Source organism: Eubalaena glacialis, chromosome 2 (genome assembly GCF_028564815.1).
Source record: "Eubalaena glacialis isolate mEubGla1 chromosome 2, mEubGla1.1.hap2.+ XY, whole genome shotgun sequence".
In the NCBI taxonomy this organism is placed as follows: domain Eukaryota; kingdom Metazoa; phylum Chordata; class Mammalia; order Artiodactyla; family Balaenidae; genus Eubalaena; species Eubalaena glacialis.
This window is the reverse complement of record NC_083717.1, coordinates 160,048,988-160,070,496: the sequence shown is the minus strand read 5'-3', so window position 1 is coordinate 160,070,496 and position 21,509 is coordinate 160,048,988. Positions and strand designations below refer to the sequence as shown.

Sequence of the window (21,509 nt, the reverse complement as noted above, 5' to 3'; positions counted from 1 at the left end):
TTTAAAAAAATCAATGTCATAAGTGAGCTGGGCCTCTAATGTTCCTTTCTTGAAATGGCCTTGGCCAGTTGTTGTATCAAGATTATTCTGGCCTTAAAAAATGAACTAAATTTATGGGTAAGTCTGGCTAAAGATTGACTCTTAGAGGAAAACATAGGCAGAACACTCTGACATAAATTGCAGCAAGATCTTTTTCCACCCACCTCCCAGAGTAATGAGAATAAAAACAAAAATAGTTCTTTCTGCCAGTGGACGCCGCCGAGTAAACATCGTTGACGTCTCCCCCCTCCACTGCCGTCATGTCTAAGTCAGAGTCACCCAAAGAGCCCGAACAGCTGCGGAAGCTCTTCATCGGAGGTTTGAGCTTTGAAACAACTGATGAGAGTCTGAGGAGCCATTTTGAGCAGTGGGGAACGCTCACAGATTGTGTGGTAAGGAGGGATCCAAACACCAAACGCTCCAGAGGCTTCGGGTTTGTCACATATGCCACTGTGGAGGAGGTGGATGCGGCCATGAATGCAAGGCCACACAAGGTGGATGGAAGAGTGGTGGAACCAAAGAGGGCCGTCTCAAGAGAAGATTCTCAAAGACCTGGTGCCCACTTAACTGTGAAGAAGATTTTTGTCGGTGGCATTAAAGAAGACACTGAGGAACATCATCTAAGAGATTATTTTGAACAGTATGGGAAAATTGAAGTGATTGAAATCATGACTGATCGAGGCAGTGGCAAAAAGAGAGGCTTTGCTTTCGTAACCTTTGATGACCATGACTCTGTAGACAAGATTGTCATTCAGAAATACCACACTGTGAATGGCCACAACTGTGAAGTAAGGAAAGCCCTATCTAAGCAAGAGATGGCTAGTGCCTCATCCAGCCAAAGAGGTCGAAGTGGTTCTGGAAACTTTGGTGGTGGTTGTGGTTTTGGTGGGAATGACAACTTTGGTCGTGGAGGAAACTTCAGTGGTCGAGGTGGCTTTGGTGGCAGCCGTGGTGGTGGTGGATATGGTGGCAGTGGGGATGGCTATAATGGATTTGGTAATGATGGTGGTTATGGAGGAGGCGGCCCTGGTTACTCTGGAGGAAGCAGAGGCTATGGAAGTGGTGGACAGGGTTATGGAAACCAGGGCAGTGGCTATGGTGGGAGTGACAGCTATAACAACGGAGGAGGCGGAGGCGGCTTTGGCGGTGGTAGTGGAAGCAATTTTGGAGGTGGTGGAAGCTACAATGATTTTGGCAGTTACAACAATCAGTCTTCAAATTTTGGACCCATGAAAGGAGGAAACTTTGGAGGCAGAAGTTCTGGCCCCTATGGTGGTGGAGGCCAATACTTTGCCAAACCCCGAAACCAAGGTGGCTATGGTGGTTCCAGCAGCAGCAGTAGCTATGGCAGTGGCAGAAGGTTTTGATTACTGCCAGGAAACAAAGCTTAGAAGGAGAGGAGAGCCAGAGAAGTGACAGGGAAGCTACAGGTTACAACAGATTTGTGAACTCAGCCAAGCACAGTGGTGGCAGGGCCTAGCTGCTACAAAGAAGACATGTTTTAGACAATACTCATGTGTATAGGCAAAAAAACTCGAGGACTGTATTTGTGACTAATTGTATAACAGGTTATTTTAGTTTCTGTTCTGTGGAAAGTGTAAAGCATTCCAACAAAGGGTTTTAATGTAGATTTTTTTTTTTTGCACCCATGCTGTTGATTGCTAAATGTAATAGTCTGATCATGACGCTGAATAAATGTGTCTTTTTTTAAAATGTGCTGTGTAAAGTTAGTCTACTCTGAAGCCATTTTGGTAAACTACCCCAACAGTGTGAAGTTAGTATTCCTTCAGGGTGATGCCAGGTTCCATTCAAAATTTATTTACAACCTGCTTTGGTGGAGAAGCTATTGTCTTCCGAAACCTTGGTGTAGTTGAACTGACAGTTACTGCGTTGTGACCTGGAGTTCACCGTGAAAAGGGTCACCCAAGCAAAGTCATGGAGTTTTTTGATTATTAATGATTGTTGGCACATCCTATGCAATATATCTAAATTGGATTATGGTACCAGATATAGATGGGAATGAAGCTTGTGTATCATCCATTATCATGTGTAATAAATAAACAATTTAATACCCTCTTGAAAAAACAAAACAAAACAAAACAAAAATAAACAAATGGGACCTAATGAAACTTAAAAGCTTTTGCAAAGCAAGGGAAACCATAAACAAGAAGAAAAGACAACCCTCAGAATGGGAGAAAATGTTTGCAAACAAAGCAACTGACAAAGGATTAATCTCCAAAATATACAAACAGTTCATGAAGCTCAATATCAAAAAAACAAACAACCCAATCACAAAATGGGTAGAAGACCTAAATAGACATTTCTCCAAAGAAGACATACAGATGGCCAACAAACACATGAAAAGATGCTCAACATCACTAATCATTAGAGAAATGCAAATCAAAACTACAATGAGGTATCACCTCACATGGGTCAGAATGGCCATCATAAAAAAAATCTACAAACAATAAACGCTGGAGAGGGTGTGGAGAAAAGGGCACCCTCATGCATTGTTCGTGGGAGTGTAAATTGATACAACCACTATGGACAACAGTATGGAGATTCCTTAAAAACTAAAAATAGAACTACCATATGACCCAGCAAACCCACTCCTAGGCACATACCCGGAGAAAATCATAATTCAAAAAGACACATGCACCCCAATGTTCATTGCAGCATTATATACAATAGCCAGGACACGGAAGCAACCTAAATGTCCATCAACAGAGGAGTGGATAAAGAAGATGTGGTACATATATACAATGGAATATTACTCAGTCATAAAAAGGAATGAAATTGGGTCATTTGTAGAGACATGGATGGACCTAGAGACTGTCATACAGAGTGAAGTAAGTCAGAAAGAGAAAAACAAATATTGTATATTAATGCATATACGTGGAATATGAAAAAATTGATATAGACGATATTATTTACAAAGCAGAAATAGCGACACAGATGTAGAGAACAAACGTGTGGATACCAAGGGGGAAAGGGGGAGGGTGGGAAGAATTGGGAGACATGGATTGACATATATACACTATTGATACTATGTATGAAATAGATAACTAACGAGAACCTACTGCGTAGCCCAGGGAACTCTACTCAGTGCTCTGTGGTGACCTAAATGAGAAGGAAATCCAAAAAAGAGGGGATATATGTATACGTATAGCTGATTTACTTTGCTGTACAGTATAAACTAACACAATATTGTAAAGCAACTATACTCCAATAAAATTTTTTAAAAATGAACTGAAGAGTGATCTTTCCTTTTCTCTTTTCAGGAAGAATATGTGGAAAAATTGGCATTGTTTCTTCTTGACATATTTTCTAGAATTCACAGCAAAACCATCTAGGCCTATAGGTTTCTCTGGGAAGGTTTTTAAGCAGTGAATTACTTTTTAAATTACTTTTAGTTTTGCTAAGTTGTGTGTGTGTTTTATGGAATATACCATCTAATTCATCTAAATTTTCAAATGTATTGGCATGTAGTTAAAAAAATCTTATTATTATTCTTTCATTGTTTGTAGGATATGCAGTGGTATCCCCTTTTCATTCCTGACATGAATTATTTGTGCCTTTTTTTGAAAGAGTATTACCTTATTAGTTTTTTCAGCAAAACTACTGTTTTCTTGGATCATCTCCTCTACTATTCTATTTTCTTTTTCATTAACATATGTTCTTATCTTTATCATTTTCTTCTTTCTCATTTCTTTGGGCTGAATTTTCTGCTCTTTTTCTAGCTTTTTGACGTGGATACTTAGTGCACTGATGTTCAGGCTTTCTTCTTTTCTGTTGTATGTCTGTAGGGCTATAAATTTTCATGTAAGTGTGATTTGAATACATATTTTAAAAACAATCTTTGGGTTAATATTTGTTATATAATTTCCTTTGTGATTTCTTCTTTGGCCCGTAGGCATTTAGAAATTTACTTCTTAATTTCCAAATTGAGGGATTTCCTACTTATTTGGCTTAATTCCACTGAAACCAAAGAACATATTTTGATATGATTTTGATTTTGAAATATGTTGAGACTTGCTTTATGACTCTGAATATGGCAATTTTGGCAAATGTTCTGTGTGTCCTTGAACAGAATGTATATTCTGCAGTCATTAGGTACACTGTTCTATAAATATGTCCACCAGGAAAAGTTTGATTGTATTGTTTAGATCTTTGGTGTTCCTACTGAATTTTTTGACTGCTTGCTCTACCTATGAGACAGGTGTGTTAAACTCTTCCAATGTAATTGTGGATTTGCAGACTTCTCTTTCTGTATTTTTTTATATGTTTTGAAGCTATGTTCCAAGGAACAAGCAAATGTAGGACTGTTGTATCTTCCTGGTGTATTGACCTCTTTATTATTATGCAATGTTCTTCTTTAGCTCTAATAATGTTTCTTGTTCTAAAGTCTTATTTATCCGATAGCAGTATAGCTATTGTAGTTTCTTTTGGTTAGTATTTTCATGGTATACCATTTTTATCCTCATGCTTTCGACCTGTCTATATTGTATTTAAATGTGTGTCCTTAAGCAGTGTGTGTGTGTGTGTGTGTGTGTGTGTGTGTATGTATATACATATATATGTATATTTAAATACATCCTGATAATCTTCCTCTTTTAATTGAAATATTTAGTTCATTTACATTGAAAGTAATCACTGACATATTTGGGCCTAAATCTACCATCTTAGTATTTGCTTTTTATTTGTTTCACCTATTTTATATTCTTTTTTATCTCTCTTTTGTATTTAGATTATTTTCTATTATCCCAAGTTAAACATTATTTTACTATTCTGTTGGTTATCCTAGAGATTATATTATATATCCTTGACTTATCAAAGCCTGATATAATGAATACTTTTTCCTAATACCAAATACAGTTGACCGTTGAATAACACAGGGGTTAGCAGCAAACAATTCAAGTATAACTTATAGTCAGCCCTCCATATGTGTAGTTCCACATCTGTGGATTCAACCAACTGCTGATCGTGTAGTATTGTTGTACGTATTTACTGAAAAAATTCTGCATATTAGTGGGCCCTCGCAGTTCAAACCCACATTGTCCAATGCTCAACTGTAATGCAACGATCTTAGACTAGTTCTACTCAAAGTGTGGTTCTTAAATCAGCAGTGGTATGTGATCTGCGATGGTTGATTTTGTATGTCAACCTGGAGAGGTCTCTGCACCTAGATATTTGGTCAAACACCAGTCTAGCTGTCACTGTAAAGGTATTTTTTAGATAAATTTACATTTCAATCAGTAGACTTTAAGTATAGCAGATTATCTTCTACAGTGTGAGTGGGCCTCGTCCAATCAGTTGAAGGCCTGAAGAGAAAAGACTGAGGTTCCCCGAGGAAGAGGGAATGCTACCTCCAGACTGCCTTCTGACTCATGCTGCAGCATCAGCTCTTCCCTGTGTCTCCTGCCTGCTGGCCTGCCCTGCAGATTTCAGACTTGCCAGCCCCCATACTTGCATGTCCCAATTCCTTAAAATCTCTCTCTCTCTTTCTCTCTCTCTCTCCATCTTATTGGTTCTGTTTCTCTGGAGAACCCCTGAATAATTCAGGGTCCCAAATCAAGCCCCAAAGCTTGGGAATTTTAAGAGGGTTCCCTTCCTTGGCAGGCCCCAAACTGTCATTTTTATCTCTTTGCCTTATCAGTTTGTTGAATACTTTGCTCAGTTTCTCTGCCTCTCAGCCATCTCTGTGTAATTGGAAGATCTCCCCAGGGAAAAAGTAGTCCCCAAAGCTAAGCTCATTTCTCTGGGTTTCTTTCTTTTCTTGGATCTTGGCCTCATGATTATTCACTGCTGTGTTACTGATAGTTCTCTGAGGCCCTCAAACATATATAGAATATTTTCCCTGGCTTTTGTAGCTGTTTTCAGTGAAAGAGTTGGTCTGATTTATCTAGTCCCCCATTACCAGAAGTGATTCTCCTGGAATAGGTGGCTGTCTGTCCTTCTTGATCAAAATCCATGAGGGAAGTCTCAGATCTTTTTTTTGGGTCAGGACTTCAGTTTTGCTTTTGTTAAATTTGAGGAGCTTTTGAGACATCTCAGGTGAGATAATGGAAAAGTGGTTGGATAAACAAATCTAGACCTCAGGAAGAAGAATCTCCATGGAGAAATTTTTTTGGCACACCAGTATACAGATAACACTTAGAAAGATAAAATGAATGAGATCACCTAGGAGAAAGTCTAGATAGAGAAAAGAATAGGGGCTGGGAATGCGCTTTTAGGAACTCCAGCATTTGAAAGTTAGTTGGAGGAGGAGGTATGAGTGAAATACTGGGAAAAAGTTGTCAAAGGGGTAGAGAAATACCCATGAGAGTATAATGTCATAGATGCAGAGAAAAAAGAGAATATAAAGAAGTAGAGTATGATCAAATATGATTTATCTGGTGAAAAGTCTGACAGAATAAGACCTAAAAAGTTTCTGGGCATTTGAGCCTCACAAATATACCAGAGACACTTGATGGATGGCCGTACTTAGGAAGAAGAATGGGCGGACAGCCTCAAAAAGAGTGATGCAGGGCTGTGGAAAGCCTGCCCGGCAGCCATCACCCTGGTGGCTTTCAGTCTCTAATCTGATCATGAGCTCTGTGCTATCTTAGCTTGAAAGACTTATTTGAAACCTGTGCTCTGTCCTTTTGGCAAATAACGTGGGTAATACCTGTCAAGAGGAAAAAAGGATGGCGGTATTCATGCCTCCTCCTAATACTCACCAGCTCTTTGGGGAGCAAACCTGTAGTTCTTGTTCTCAGCCAGAGCACAGCTGCACCTCCTGAGGTGAGCTTGCCTTGCTCATCCTGCAGAACTCCCTCTGATGCTGGATGTCTCCCTAGAGCCAGGAGGCAAGAAAATGCTTATTTCTCATCCTAGAGATGTGTGCTTTTTCACAGCAAGCCGGTACTATTTGAGCTCTCAGGGTAATTTTCTTTAGTTATTGGTCCAGAGGAAAATTTAGGCTAAAGGAGAACCTGTTATTTCTATTTGCCAATATTTCAGAAAAATGAGAGTTATATACAGCATAAACCTCATTATGGTCTCCTTATAGTCCTAGGAAACATTAAAGATTGGTTGCTTCCCTTGGAAGCACGTGGCAAAGTGTTTGTATACTTATGCTGAGTTTGATTACCAGATACACTGATGGTTTCTAGACCATAGTGTAAAGGACAACTGTTTAGCAAGGAAAACATTGACCCCAAAACCCATTACCCTTGTGGGATAAGTGTGGAGTAAAATACAAGCCCTCACTCTGAGTGTATTGACTTGGAACCATGGGCAAAGTGAATTTAGTTATTTCTTTATCTGATTCACACCTGATGAGGCAAGCAGAGCCTATGAGTCAGGCATGAAATTACACCAAACTGGTTCACTAAAAGAGAGAGTACTTCAGAGAGAAGCCATCCTGCTGCTTTGGGGAAAAGCAGGACACAGTTGGACACAGTTTAAGGCTCCGTTAAATGTGGTCTTTAATCAATGCAATCCTGGTCAAACTGTCTACCGCTACTCATTTGTTGGGTCTTGATGGCTGTTAAAGAGGGTTTACTCATATATGATAATATCTCAATGAATGAAATTAAATGATTTGTTGAGTGATTGGTAAGATGACACAACCTGAAATCTTTTAATTCTGTGTAACTGAGTCACTTAGTCTTTCTGATTATGATCCCTAAATGTAATGTGAGAATAACAGAATACTTGTCCTGCCTATATCACAAGGTTGTGAAGATCAAACAGGATAATGTATGGAAAGCTCTAGATAAAGATAGAACTTTGTTTGCTGTAATGTAATCACCTCCATTTCAGAAATCATAAATGTGACTTTACCTCCTGTCAATCACTGAGTGTTAGGAAGGCTCTTTGTGGTATCACAACACTGCCCCAGTGTATCAGCATCCAGCACGCATAACCACCTAGGACTACCGCGAACCCTTAGGACACTTAACAAAAGAGACTACTATAAACACTGAAGAAAATTGCCAAGAGCTTAAGCCAAAAAAGTCATAGATAATGTCCTGTAATTGACCATTTTACCAGCCCAGAAGGAAAAGTGTATTTTTATTGACTGGTGATAGCTATAATAGACAATTCTGGCAGCACCAAAGCCATAAAGCATAGGAGAGTGAGAGTAGGAAAAGACTGGTGTAGAAGGGTTCTCCAGAGAAACAAAACCAGTAGGATATATACACGTATTCTAATAGAAAATTAGATAGATTTGTTTATTTATTATAGGAATTGGCTTACATGATTATGGAGGCCAAGAGGCCATCTGTAAGCTGGAGAACGAAGAAAGCTTGTGGTGTAATTCAATTTGAATCCAAAAAGCTGAGAACCAAGGAAGCCAATGGTGTAAGCCCTGGGTGGAATCCAAAGGCCCAAGAACCATGAACACCAACGTCCAAGGGAAGGGGAAGATGGATGTCCCAGTTGAACCAGAGAGCAAATTTATTCCTCCTCTGTCTTTTGGTTCTGTTCAGGGACCCAGTGGGATGATGCCCACCTGCACTGGTGAGGGCAATCCACTTTACTCAGTTTACCTATTCAAATGCTAATCTCTTCTGGAAACACCCTCACAGATACACCCAGAAACAATGGGCTATCCAGGCATCCCGTAGCCCAGTCAAGTTGACACATTAAATTAACCATCACAGTTGGAGAAGAGGTGAGAGAAAAAAAAAAAAAAGAAGAAGAAAGAGCAGATAGTTTGGGAGAGAATAGCATAAAGCAGCAGCAATGGTTGAAAGTGATAATAAGGGCAATAATAAGAAGCTCTGGATCAGTGGAGAAAGAAATTGTAAAGTTTTTCGATTCAGTCCAGGGACAGCAAGTACATAGGTCATGTGGGGCAGACTTCCCATCTTGTCCACAGCAGACATTGTTGATCAATCATTGTATTCTTTCTATTCAGTCAAGGCATCTGAGTGGCAAGGCAGAGTGATCCCGAAGCTGAAGCACTTACTCTGTGGGAATATGAAGAGTCTCACCTAGAGCCTATTGGAACAGTGTGTGAAAGGGATGGATATAACTCATTAAATTATTTGGAAGTCATGTAATGAGATGAGCAGATCCAGCGGGTCAGGCTCAGAGATGTAGGAATACGGTCCTCGTAGAGTGCTCAAGATCGTGCTCTAGGTAGCTGCCACAACTCAGCTAGAATAGGCACAAGAGATAGTCTATTTGCCAACGAGAATTTTATTCAACCTCCTCATTTGACAGTCAGGAAATTGATGAAATAACTTGTTCAAGTTCACCCAAAGAGTCAACCAGGACTAAAATCCAAATTTATCTTTCCCTAGTTGGAAAATCAAGACCCATCTCAGTTTGGAGCTATTTAGCTGAAGACTGATTCCTGGAATGGTTGGGCAAAGTAGAGAAAGGAACAATTTTAGATTTTAGAGTTTAAGCCAATGGATCTTGAGCCAGGGCTTTGAAGTTTAGTGTATTAATATGCTTGGCCTTCTGTAACAAAATACCAAGAACAGTTTGGCTTAATTGATTGTCTCACAGTTCTGGAGCTTAGAAGTTTGAACTTAAGGTGTCAGCAAGGTTGTTTTCTTCTGAGGGCTTTGAGAGAAACTGTTCCATACCTCTTCCCTAGCTTCTGGTGGTTTGCTGGCAATTTTTGTTGTTTCTTGGCTTGTAGACACATCATCCTGATCTCTGCCTTCATGTTCACATGACATTCTTTCTATGTGCATGTGTGTATCCCTGTGTCCAAACTTCCCCTTTTTATAAGGACACAGTTATATCGGATTAGGGACTACCCTAATGACTTCATTTTAACTTCATCATTTACAAAAACTCTATTTCCAAATATGGTCACATTCTGAAGTACTAAGGGTTAGTACTTCAGCATATGAATTTGGGGGATACAATTTAACTCATAATGTGAGGTTCAGTTTTCCCTAAGTGTCAGGTCTCTGGCTATAGGAGCCAGCTTGATTTTAGTGTAAAAGCTTTCTTAATGAAGTCACGTGTAACATTAGGGTTGATTCTTCAAGAGGTTGCCAATAATAGACCATGCAGATGAATTCATAAATCATTATCAGTTCTAGGTTTATTGTATAATAAGGATGTTCAAGGTCATGTTACTGTGGTTAAGAAGGAGAGGGAGTGGCTAGGTGGAGGTGATACCCTGCAGCAGAGAATGAAACTTCAGAGTGAGGTGATGCTATTCTGCTGCTAGTTAGGGGGACGGACCAAGGACCGCTACAGCTTGGGGAGCTGGCAGATACCCTTGGACAAGGTTCCTCTATACATAAAGATCTAAAGATATAGATATGAATCAGGAGATGTCAGGAAACCACCATGTTCTCTGCCACTGGACAGAATACAGAGGCACGTGAGGTGGACAAAGCTCTCTGCTGCCTGAGAGCCCTGTTCCCCAAGAAAAGTAGTGAAATTTGTGTTTGGTGCCATTCTATGCTTCCCATCTTTTCTTCCCAGTTACTCCAGTCTGTGGGGGCACCTCCTTTCCAACTCCCTCAAACATGCAGAACCATGTTCTGTCCCTCTTCCTCCTGTACAAAACTATTCTTAAGGGGAGATCTAAAATATATTAATTCACATTTAGATGTGATTGACTGATAAGTGTTTAAAGTGGGCTCTGTCTTGAGCGATTTGTGATTGTCAGGAACTTAAATTAGAGGAATGAAGCTCTAAGGCTAGAAATACAGGATCATTCAGCTCTAAATGGAACCTCTTTTACTAGCTAATCAGCTCCTAAATTAAAATGCCAGTGTTCATTTATCCTCTAGAATTGTCAGTGATCTAGGAATTTGCTGATTACATTAGCAATTTTTCTTTAATTCTAGGAAGATGCAAAATAGAAAGTTATGAAGATATGAACCTACACTTGTTGGCCATATTTAAATCATCTACATTTTGCTGACAATCTCACCTGACTTATCCAGAATTTGATAGCACAGGACTTTCTCTTCAGTTTTATCACAGCCCCCTCTCTTTTCAGCTGGCTTGAAAGTGTAAAATCCAATCGTGTTTGTTCCTTGGCAATCAGACAGGAACTGCTCTTTCCACCATGGTTTCCTTGATGGTGCCAAATCGTGCAGAATCACTTTAAAAGAAGGGCTTCCCCTACTTCTTTGAAGAGTGAATTTCACCAGCCTTCTCTTTCCCTTGTCTCTGCTCAATCTCCCTCAGTTTTTTGTCCAACTCAGTCAAGAGAAAGGGTATAGATATCTTTGTACATGTTAGGTGTGGGTGTAGGTATAGACATAGGTGAGGGGCCTGGCAGAATCTGTGGGAGATGAGGATGGCCTGGAATGAACATTTCTTGGGTCCTGACTTAACTCCCTGCTGTCCCTCAGTGGCTCTGGAGCATGGCTTGGTCAGCCACTGAAGGTGGTTGTCGGCCACCATGGGGTCTCTCTGGCAGAGTCAACACCCTCACCCCTCGGGAGAGTTCACAATACCCTTCCAAGGGACAGGCAGGATTCCTCTCAGGGGGTTGACACAAAACCAGAAAATCCCTGCTCTTGCTCTCTCTCTTACTTCAACAATTGACCTGACAACTTTAGAGGACATATTAGCAAGTGGTGTATACAGGCAACAGAACCAGCAGATAATCAATACTTTGGTAAGATATACATTCCAGAAAACCAAGCTGATGTGACTGGAGATTTCTTAGATAAATAGAACATTTCCAAACACTCATTACATTATATTGTTATCACAAAAACTAAGTTACTCTGATTTTAAGCATTATTTTCTATGAAAAGAATGGCTGGGGAAACTAAAAGTTCTGGGGAGACCAACCTCATAGTTACATTTAAATAGCTTTTCTGGATGGAGCAAATGCATTAAGTTAATTGTTGGCTCACTGAGTTTCTTTGGCCTTGGGATCCAGTGGGTGCCATTCTGTGCTCCGAGGCTTCACTTTGGCAGAGAATGGAAGGGTGAAGATTCAAGTCTAATTTTTTTAGCAGACACTCCCAAGGCATGATATTCCTGTTTGGTTGGATGAAGTCTTTGAGGGGAAGGTGGAATTGATCTATGGCTTGCTTGACTGCCTGTCACCCACACTTTCTATCCTTTAGTTTCTAATTATTTACATTTATTTGATGTATATAAAATATTCAAACACTCAAAAAACAAGAAACACCCCCCAAAAAACTAAAACTTCAAACACTACCAAAAACTCCCTAAAAAGTAGAGTCTCTTTCCAACCTTGACACACAGTTTCCTAGTTCTGTTCCCTATAGGCAGCTACCATTAGCAGTTTCTTTTTTTTTTTTAATTATTTATTTTAAATTATTTATTTATTTATTTTTGGCTGTGTTGGGTCTTCGTTTCTGTGCGAGGGCTTTCTCTAGTTGCGGCAAGCGGGGGCCACTCTTCATCGCGGTGCGCGGGCCTCTCACTATCGCGGCCTCTCGTTGCGGAGCACAAGCTCCAGATGCGCAGGCTCAGTAGTTGTGGCACACGGGCTCAGTTGCTCCGCGGCATGTGGGATCTTCCCAGACCAGGGCTCGAACCCGTGTCCCCTGCATTGGCAGGCAGATTCTCAACCACTGCGCCACCAGGGAAGCCCATTATTAGCAGTTTCTTATGTGTCTTTCCAAAGATCTACTAAGTAAATATTAATATATGTGTATTGCTCTCTCTCTTTCACCTATATAATCATACTATATATGTGGAACTACACCTTGCTTTTTTCATTAAACAATATATCTTGACCATTGTTCTTTCTTTCTATCTATCTATCTATTGAGTGGGCCAAAAGTTTCATTTGGTTTTTTCCGTAAGGTGGCTCTAGTAGCACTTAGTTGTCTAACTTCATTCGAAACAATTTTGTTAGATTGTATGTGACAGCTGTCATATCAGCTTGCATTTAAAAAAAGACTTATCAAAATTGGTGAATTTTTGTGTAGCCATTTTAATATTGAAGATGGAAGAAAAAAAGCAACATTTTTGGCATATTATGCTTTATTATTTCAAGAAAGGTAAAAACACAACTGAAATGCAATAAATAGATTTGTGCAGTGTATGGAGAAGGTGCTGTGACTGATCAAATGTGTCAAAAGTGGTTTGTGACGGGTTGACCAGTTGAAGTTGATAGTGATCAAATCGAAACAGTAATTGAGAACAATCAACGTTATACTACGGGGGAGATACCCGACATACTCAAAATATCCAAATCAAGTGCTGAAAATCATTTGCACCAGCTTGGCTATGTGAATTACTTTGATGTTTGGGTTCCACATAAGTTAAGTGAAAAAAACCTTCTTGACCATATTTCCGCATGCGATTCTCTACTGAAACGTAATGAAAACGTTCGTTTTTAAAACAAATTGTGACTGGCAATGAAAAGTGGATACTGTACAACAATGTAGAATGGAAGAGATCATGGGGCAGGCGAAATGAACCACCACCAACCACACCAAAGGCCAGTCTTCATCCAGAGAAGGTGATGTTGTGTATATGGTGGGATTGGAAGGGAGTCCTCTATTATGAGCTCCTTCCAGGAAACCAAAGGATTAATTCCAACAAGTACTGCTCCCAGTTAGACCAACTGAAAGCTGCACTCGATGAAAAGCGTCCAGAATTAGTCAACAGAAAACGCATAATCTTCCATCAGGATGACACAAGATCGCATGTTTCTTTGATGACCAGGCAAAAACTGTTACAGATTTGCTGGGAAGTTCTGATTCATCCGCTATATTCACCAGACATTGCACCTTTGGATTTCCATTTGTTTCAGTCTTTACAAAATTCTCTTAATGGAAAAAAATTTCAGTTCCCTGGAAGACTGTAAAAGGCACCTGGAACAGTTCTTTGCTCAAAAAGATAAAAAGTTTTGGGAATATGGAATTAAGAAGTTGCCTGAAAAATGGCAGAAGGTAGTGGAACAAAAGGGTGAATACATTGTTCAAAATAAAATTCTTGGTGAAAATGAAAAATGTGTCTTTTATTTTTACTTAAAAAACTGAAGGCACTTTTTGGTCCACCCAATATCTATCTATCTATCTATCTATCTATCTATCTATCTATCTATCTATCTATCTATCTGTCATTGGCCAAATTCTTTGTAATGGATGCATAATATCCCATTTTATGAATGTACCATAATTTATCTAGTCAGTTCCCTATTGATGTTTGAGATGTTTTGTCTTTGGTTGAAATGATTTCTAAGGTGGTTTTTGGGCTGGGGTACATGTGCAGAGACTCTAGTCTTTTGTTTTGATATTTTGTTTTGATATTTCCTAGATTGTTGGGACAATTGAAGTGCATTTGTGGAGGTTGGGTGGGAAAAGGAGAGGAGTTACATCAGAGGAAGAGGTCCAGTGGGGGACTGGGTGAAGTCTTACTACATGGAATGTGATTTCATTTTCTCCTCTACCTCCCCCAGGAAATCCTCAGTAAAACTGCCATTACTGGCCAATGTTTTTGGCAGTCATTCATTCATTCAGCAAATATTACTGCATTCCTTCCATGTGTTAGGCACTGCTTTAGGTGCTTTCTCCCCAGCAGAGCAGTGAACAAAACAAAGTCCCTGCTGTCATGATATTTATATCCAGTGGAGAAAAATAAAATCAAAATCAAATAAATATATAACTTCTCTAAAGACAAATAAAGCAGGGCAGGGGCTAGAGAGCAACAGAGGATGTTGGAATTGACTTCCTCAGAGGTGATGCTGTGTGGGTTCAGAGTGGGTGCTGAGGTCTCTGGGCAGTACTACCGCATCTAGGTTGCCTGGAGTGCCCAGTGACCTCCAACTTTCCACAGGAGCCTGACTCCAGCTGGATGTTGCCAACAGATGCTCCCTCTGTAGCCAGGAATGTAGCACCATCTCCTTTCAATGTCTGTGATGGAATCTGTGAGGGAGAGAGAGAGGAAAAGGGAGAGGGAGCTAAAATAAGGGGATGGCAGCCTAGGAAAAAATGTGGATATTCTACCATAGATTTAATTCAACATCACTGAATTACCAAAGGGCTTCTCATCTTTCACTGTTTATCAGGGGGCAGGGAAAATTATTCATTATTCAATGTGAGATGAAGTAAAAACGCCATACTTTGTAAAACATGGAAGGTTACCTACTATGGTAACTGCTTGCAGAGTTTTATTGTGTCTGCAGCAAGGCTAATTAATTTGCTCTGAGCTTCATTGGAATTCCTGTTGGAGATGATTGTCTTGGTAACTGAAAGCACCACAGAGAGAGAGAACATCAGAAATACGATTTGGGGCTGCTGGCACAATCTGAGTCTTTCTTAGGGCTTTCTCAGACACCAGCAAGGACTGTCCTGTGTCCCTGTCTTGTCCCTCTCAGACTGGTAGTGGGGGCAGGGTTTTTCAGAAATTGCATAGCCCGTAGTGTTATATGTGTTTAGAATCCAGGCTCTGAAGTCAGACCAGTCTGGGATTTCACATTTACTGGCAGCCACTTACTGTGCAACCTCAGCATTCAACGACACTGTGTCCTTATTCGTAAAGTTAGAATAATTTTAGTATCTACCTCAGAGAGATGCTATCAAGGTTATAATAGATGTGTTTGTAAACCACCTGGTCTATCGTAAACTCTCACTAAATAGAGCTATTTTCTACTTCTTCTCATTCTCCTCTTCTCCTTCTTCATCACCACCACCATCATCATCACTATGACCATCATCATCTTTTTTTCTTTTCTGCCTGTGTGTCTAATTCATGTGATGGAATTTGAGGTATTGTGTCCAAACTGGACAAACTATAAAGGGCAGTATTAGCACAACTGAATCCATCTTCTAAAGGCCTCAAGGAAATAAGGAATTTAGTGACCTGAACCCTGGTTGGTCCAGGCTTTGCTGCTGCTACGTGATTTGGACCAATCCCTTCATCTCTCTCTGGGATCCACCCTCCTCTTTGGTAGGACAGAGAGATAGAAATTAATGATCTCTTAGGTCCAGTCCCACTCCAAGGTGAGTGGTGTCTAATGGACCACACCTAAGTAAGTTAGGGTGTATTTGGCAGCAAGTAGCAAAGTAACCAATTAACAGTGACTTAGACAAATAGCGTAGACTTAAAAAAAAACTTCTAAGCAAATTTTAGCAAACCATATTCAGCTATGTGGAAAAAAGATTTTATATATATATATATATATTTTTAATTAATTAATTATTTTATTTTTGGCTGCGTGGGATCTCAGCTGCTGCACGGGCTCTCTCCCGCTGCAGCAAGTGGGGGCCACCCCCCTGCCCGCCGCAGCACGCGAGCTTCTCATTGGGGTGGCTTCTCTTGTTGCGGAGCACAGGCTCCAGGTGTGCGGGCTCAGTAGTTGTGGCTCATGGGCCTAGTTGCTCTGCGGCATGTGGGATCTTCCCAGACCAGGGCTCGAACCTGTGTCCCCTGCATTGGCAGGCGGACTCCCAACCACTGCACCACCAGGGAAGTCCGAAGATTTTGTATTACAACCAAGCTGGAGTAGTTTTCTCTTTGCATCCTCTGAATACAGCTCATTCAATAATTCACTTAACACATGTGTATTTTTCTCCTCAACAAGGTTGGAGAGCATTGGTGGTATATACCTTTGTACCTCCCAGAGTTCCTAACTTAGTGTTTTGCTAAATAAGTATCTGTTAAATTAAATGAAAAAATCAGAATGAATGCAAAATCCTGGGTAATACCCAGTATCTTACTGCTAGTATCTTACTGCCAGGTACAACTTGGGTCCATCAGCAACTTGTAAATTAGTAGATTGTTGAGACTTCTGTTTTTAGTCTAATGGTTTGCATATATAATTTCTTGGGAGCTCTTAATACATCACAAGAATACTCTTAAGCAACAATTAACCTTGTGAACAAAAGAGAAGTCACAAAGATTATTTATTACTTTGCCAGTCTTAATAAAGACCTAATGTGCTAACAGCTTCTCGTGGAGACAACTGCCATCAGTTAAGTAAAAAGATCATTAAGTTGTAATCGCAAGTATCAATAGAGGCAGAAGCTACTAGTTTTCTGATTGCTGACAGGCATTAACTGGTTTATGGGTATCCGTTCCAATAGCTTTCTGCTGTATTGTGTTATTTTACCACTGTCTATTAAACTCATTCACATCTACACACATTTATTGAAAGTTATAGCTGAGAGGCACTTGAAGGACGTCTCACCCAGCATTTTTCAAACTGTGGCCCAAAGATCTCTTAGGGGTTTCTGGAAATCTCTTAAGGGACTTTCTGCGTATTGGAAGGTCAGACAGTGTACAGTTCTATGGGTGAAGCAGGGCATTTTGACATGCTTATCACGATGCAAAATTCATCTTGGCTCAGTCATTTTGATACAGACATTGTGGCATGGCATGGCTGCACAAAATGATCCTGTAAAATCATAAAACCCCGGGTCCTTATCATCAATAAAGTGTGCCTGGCTAGCCTTGATTCTTACTCTACCCCAAACCCAACCCCTGTTGTGGTGATTTTCATTTTCTATTTTGCTCATTTATCTATTGTTTGAATTTTTATTCGTATTTATTACTTTTACTCAGAAAAAAATGTTAAAGGTATTTCTTAAAAGTCTGATTAAACTGGGATATGTTCTTAGGAGCATCAGGCTTATCTCCCCAAACCAGAGTTACATAGGAATATTATGAAATGAAAACATATATTATCACAAGTTCTGAGAGGACTGCTAGAAATATAATTGGCAATTTCCTGTGCAGTCTGGAGCCGAGAATAAGGGGCTAAATATCAGTATGCACAGTGTCTTTAACTCTGATGGTTGAATGAGAGAATTTGAGACATGGACCAGCCAAGGTATAAGTAAATTCTTAAAGAATTCCTCGGTCTCACCCTGTCTCTGAAACTCAGCCACCTTCACCACATCTTTCATCTTGACCTCACCCCTACTTCTTCATCCTAGAATGGTATTGGCAGTGTGGTAAAGGTAAGGTATAGGGTGGGCTTACTGATGTTTCACATTACCTGGTATATTAGTTTCCTGGGCTGCTGTAACAAATTACCACACCCTTGATGGCTTAAAACAATGGAAGTTTATTCTCTCACAATTCTGGAGGCAATAATTCCAAAATCAAGGTGTTGGCAAGGCTGTGCTTCCTCTGAAGCCTCCAGGAGAGAATGTTTCCTTGTCTCTTCCAGCTTCTGGTGGATCCAGGTGTTCCTTGGCATGTGGCTACGTAAGTCCAGTCTCTGCCTCTGTTTTCACATGGCCTTTTCCTCTGTGCCTGTGTCTTCTCTTCTGTCTCTTATAAAGACACTTCCATTGGATTTAGGGCCCACACAGATAATCCAGAATCATCTCCTCATCTCACAGTCCTTAAGTTCATCTGTAAAGACCCTTTTTCCAAATAAGGTAACATTCAAGCTTTTATCATATAAGGTAATATTCACAAGTTCTGGGGATTAGGATGTGGATATACCTTTTGGGGGCCACCATTCAACCCCCTACATTTGGTAATTTAAAAAGAAAATTGGTAATATTTTTTAAGTTGAAAGTTTAGTTGGTTGTATTTTCTCCTGAGTCAAAATGTTCCTTGGTCAAAACATCTGCCAGTATCAAAATGTCACTTTTCTGACTCTGGAGTTCACCTCTACTTCAGCCAGAGCCACTTATGTCTAATACTTTTGGCTGTTCTAAGTGAGCTTTGACCAGAATAAAACTTACACAACTAAACGTTATTGGAAACTCCTACTTCTTGTCTAATAATTTCATTTTTCTGTGAGGAAGTGGAGACCCAGAAGTTAAGAGAACACTGCCTTTGAGTCCTAAGGGCTGCAGACTTCATCCTGTCTTCACCAATCACTGGGTCTGGGACTGTGGTTATATCACCTGATTTCATTACTTTTGTTTCTTCATTGAAAAAAAAATGATAATAATACTTCTACGTCTAACTTGTTAGAATTGTTATGAGTATAACAATGCTTTGAAAATAGGTATAAAGTTCTCTTTGTGATATTATGATGGTTTTTCAACATATATTTGAAATGTGTTTATGCCTCTCCATTAAAAGAGAACAGGAAAAACAGATAATTATGAACTCTGAGCTAGAAGGGATCTACTCCTCCATTATAGCCTGCAGCTACCTAGGGAGCTATTGAGAACACACACAAAAATTATAATTTAAACTTTCAGAAATGGAAGTAAGGAGGCAGCTATGAATAATAGGGCCAGTTTAAAGCAGAGTTGGCAGATTCACAAGCTTAAAGAGGCCAGGCAGGTAATATAAACAAAGAAAGCAGGGTAAGATTAAGAAAAATAGTAACAGACATGTAATGGAAAATTGTAAAGGATATAATGGTTGGGGGCAATGATAGGGAGCAGTGGGGATTGTAGTGAATTGGAGACCAGGGAACAGTATTTAGTTCAGTCTAAGGAAATTGCTAGTCTTCATCTGCCAGCATGAGATGCAAGCCCAGCAAGCTAGATCTTCCAAGGAAGAAATCTGGATTTTTATATGAGATAGTCTTATATCAATAGTTGGTTAGGCAAGCCTATGCTGTGATAACAAACAGCCCCCAAGTCCTAGTGGCTTAACAAACATTTTTCCTCCTTCATGTGAAGTTCTCTGGGAATCTGGGCAAGTCTCCAAGGCATCTTCCCTCCATGCATCAACCCATCAAGCCATCTCTACCGGCTCAACACTAGGTTTTCATATAACCAGTGGCCAAGTGTTATGGGTTGAATTGCATCTGCCCAGAAAGGTATGTTGCAGGCTTAATCCCCAGTACCTGAGAATGCGACCTTATTTAGAGATAGGGTCTTTACAGAGGTAATCACTTTAAAATGAGGTCATTAGGTGGGCCCTATATCAGTATGACTGGTATCTTTCTAAAAAGGGGAAATTTTGGACACTGGGACATGCACACAGGGAGAATGCCATGTGAAGATTTGCGGTTATGCTGCCACAAGCCGAGGAACTACCAGAAAGGAGGGGAGAGGCCTGGAACAGATGCTTCCCTGCACCTTCAGAGGGAGCATGGCCCTGCCAACACCTTGATCTCAAGCTTCTAGCCTCCAGAACTGTGAATAATTTCTGTTGTTTAAGCCACTCGGTTTGTCACAGCAGCCCTGGGAAAACAATATACTGAGAAACAGAAAGAGTGGAGAACACACACAGGAACTTTTCCCTGACTTTGCCTCAAAGACACACGTCATTTCTGCTCACAGTCCATTGGCCAGAAGCAGTCATGTGACCCCACCTACTACTAAGGGACTGGGAAGTATGTTCAGAAAAGCCTAAGTGGAGAGCGTTAGTAATACCTACTCTCTACTCCTGATTTTTAGTGTTAGCAACTATACAGTTTGGAAGAAAAAAAAAAGAAAAGAAAAGGAAACGAGACTGAACAAGGCTTCATTCTTTTTTTTTTTTTTTTTCTTTTCTTGTCCGCGCCAGGTGGCTTATGGGATCTTAGTTCCCCAACCAGGATCGAACCCAGGCCCCCTGGCAGTAGAAATGTAACCACTGGACTGCCAGGGAATTCCCTGAACAAGCCTTCATTGGACGAGCCAAACAAACCCTCCCTTGGTGTGGGTCTCACCAGGCAGTTCCATTCTGGGACGTGTCCTGAGGACAAGCCCATGGGCAGTGCTGCTCTGTTCATAGGGTAAGATCTGTGCTTCTGAGGGAACGTGGTTTTTGGTCATGGGCAGGGATAAGCACAGTTGGTGCATGAAGCCTTTGGTATCAAGTGGAGGTCTGAGCTTGGAGAAAGGATTCAGGAACCTAAGAATTAGGGCAACATGGCGGTCTTGGGAAGGGGAGGGTGCACAGACCACCACTCTCTAACAGTTTTTAGCTGGGAGCTGATTTTTTTTTTTTTCAATTCTATGCTCTCCTATCCTCTTTTTCTTCCCTTCTGAACACAGAGTCCATGCTCCCCAGGAACCAGATCAGTCCCACCAATGCATCTGAGTTATATAGGTGAAGGGTTTTTGGAGATAACTCTGGGAATCTGCTCACCATTCATAGCATTATTTCTGTAAACATACAGTCTAAATTTCAAACAGCCAGCTTAGGAAATAATTTTTATAAAACAGCTCATTGGTGAATTTGGGACCATGTGTGTGTACAAGTACATATTTACAACCTTGATTTATATTCAACTTAGCAACAGCATTTTAAAATTATTTGTGTGCGATATACTTTACTCATGTGCATATAATTTTAAAATAATATATCTAGATGCTTTCAACTGAATTTCTCTCAGAATATGTATCATATTAACTTGGCTTATGGATCGTGCTCAAAATTATTCTTAAAGAACATGCTTGGTTGGTTTCACTGAGCCAAAATTTTTTGAATATTCTAAAAAGCAAGAGAAAGAAGTGAGACAAATTGTACTGTTCATGTACTGTGGCACAAGCTAGAGAAATATAATTGGGCTTCAGGCCAAATTCTGAAGGCAATTGGAGCTGCCTGTGTCAATGGGGCATAATTATTCCTCAGCTCCTGTTGACAGAAGGAAAAATTGGTAGTGATTCACTTCCCAATGCTGGGGATTCAGAGGGAATATCTGGGCTCCAGAT

At 40.2% G+C, this 21,509-nt stretch overlaps 1 pseudogene; it reads left to right on the top strand.

Moving 5' to 3' along the window:
- The first annotated feature begins 273 nt into the window (after positions 1-273).
- LOC133085558 (heterogeneous nuclear ribonucleoprotein A1-like) lies at positions 274-1,675 on the top strand (annotated as a pseudogene).
- Positions 1,676-21,509: the final 19,834 nt, after the last annotated feature.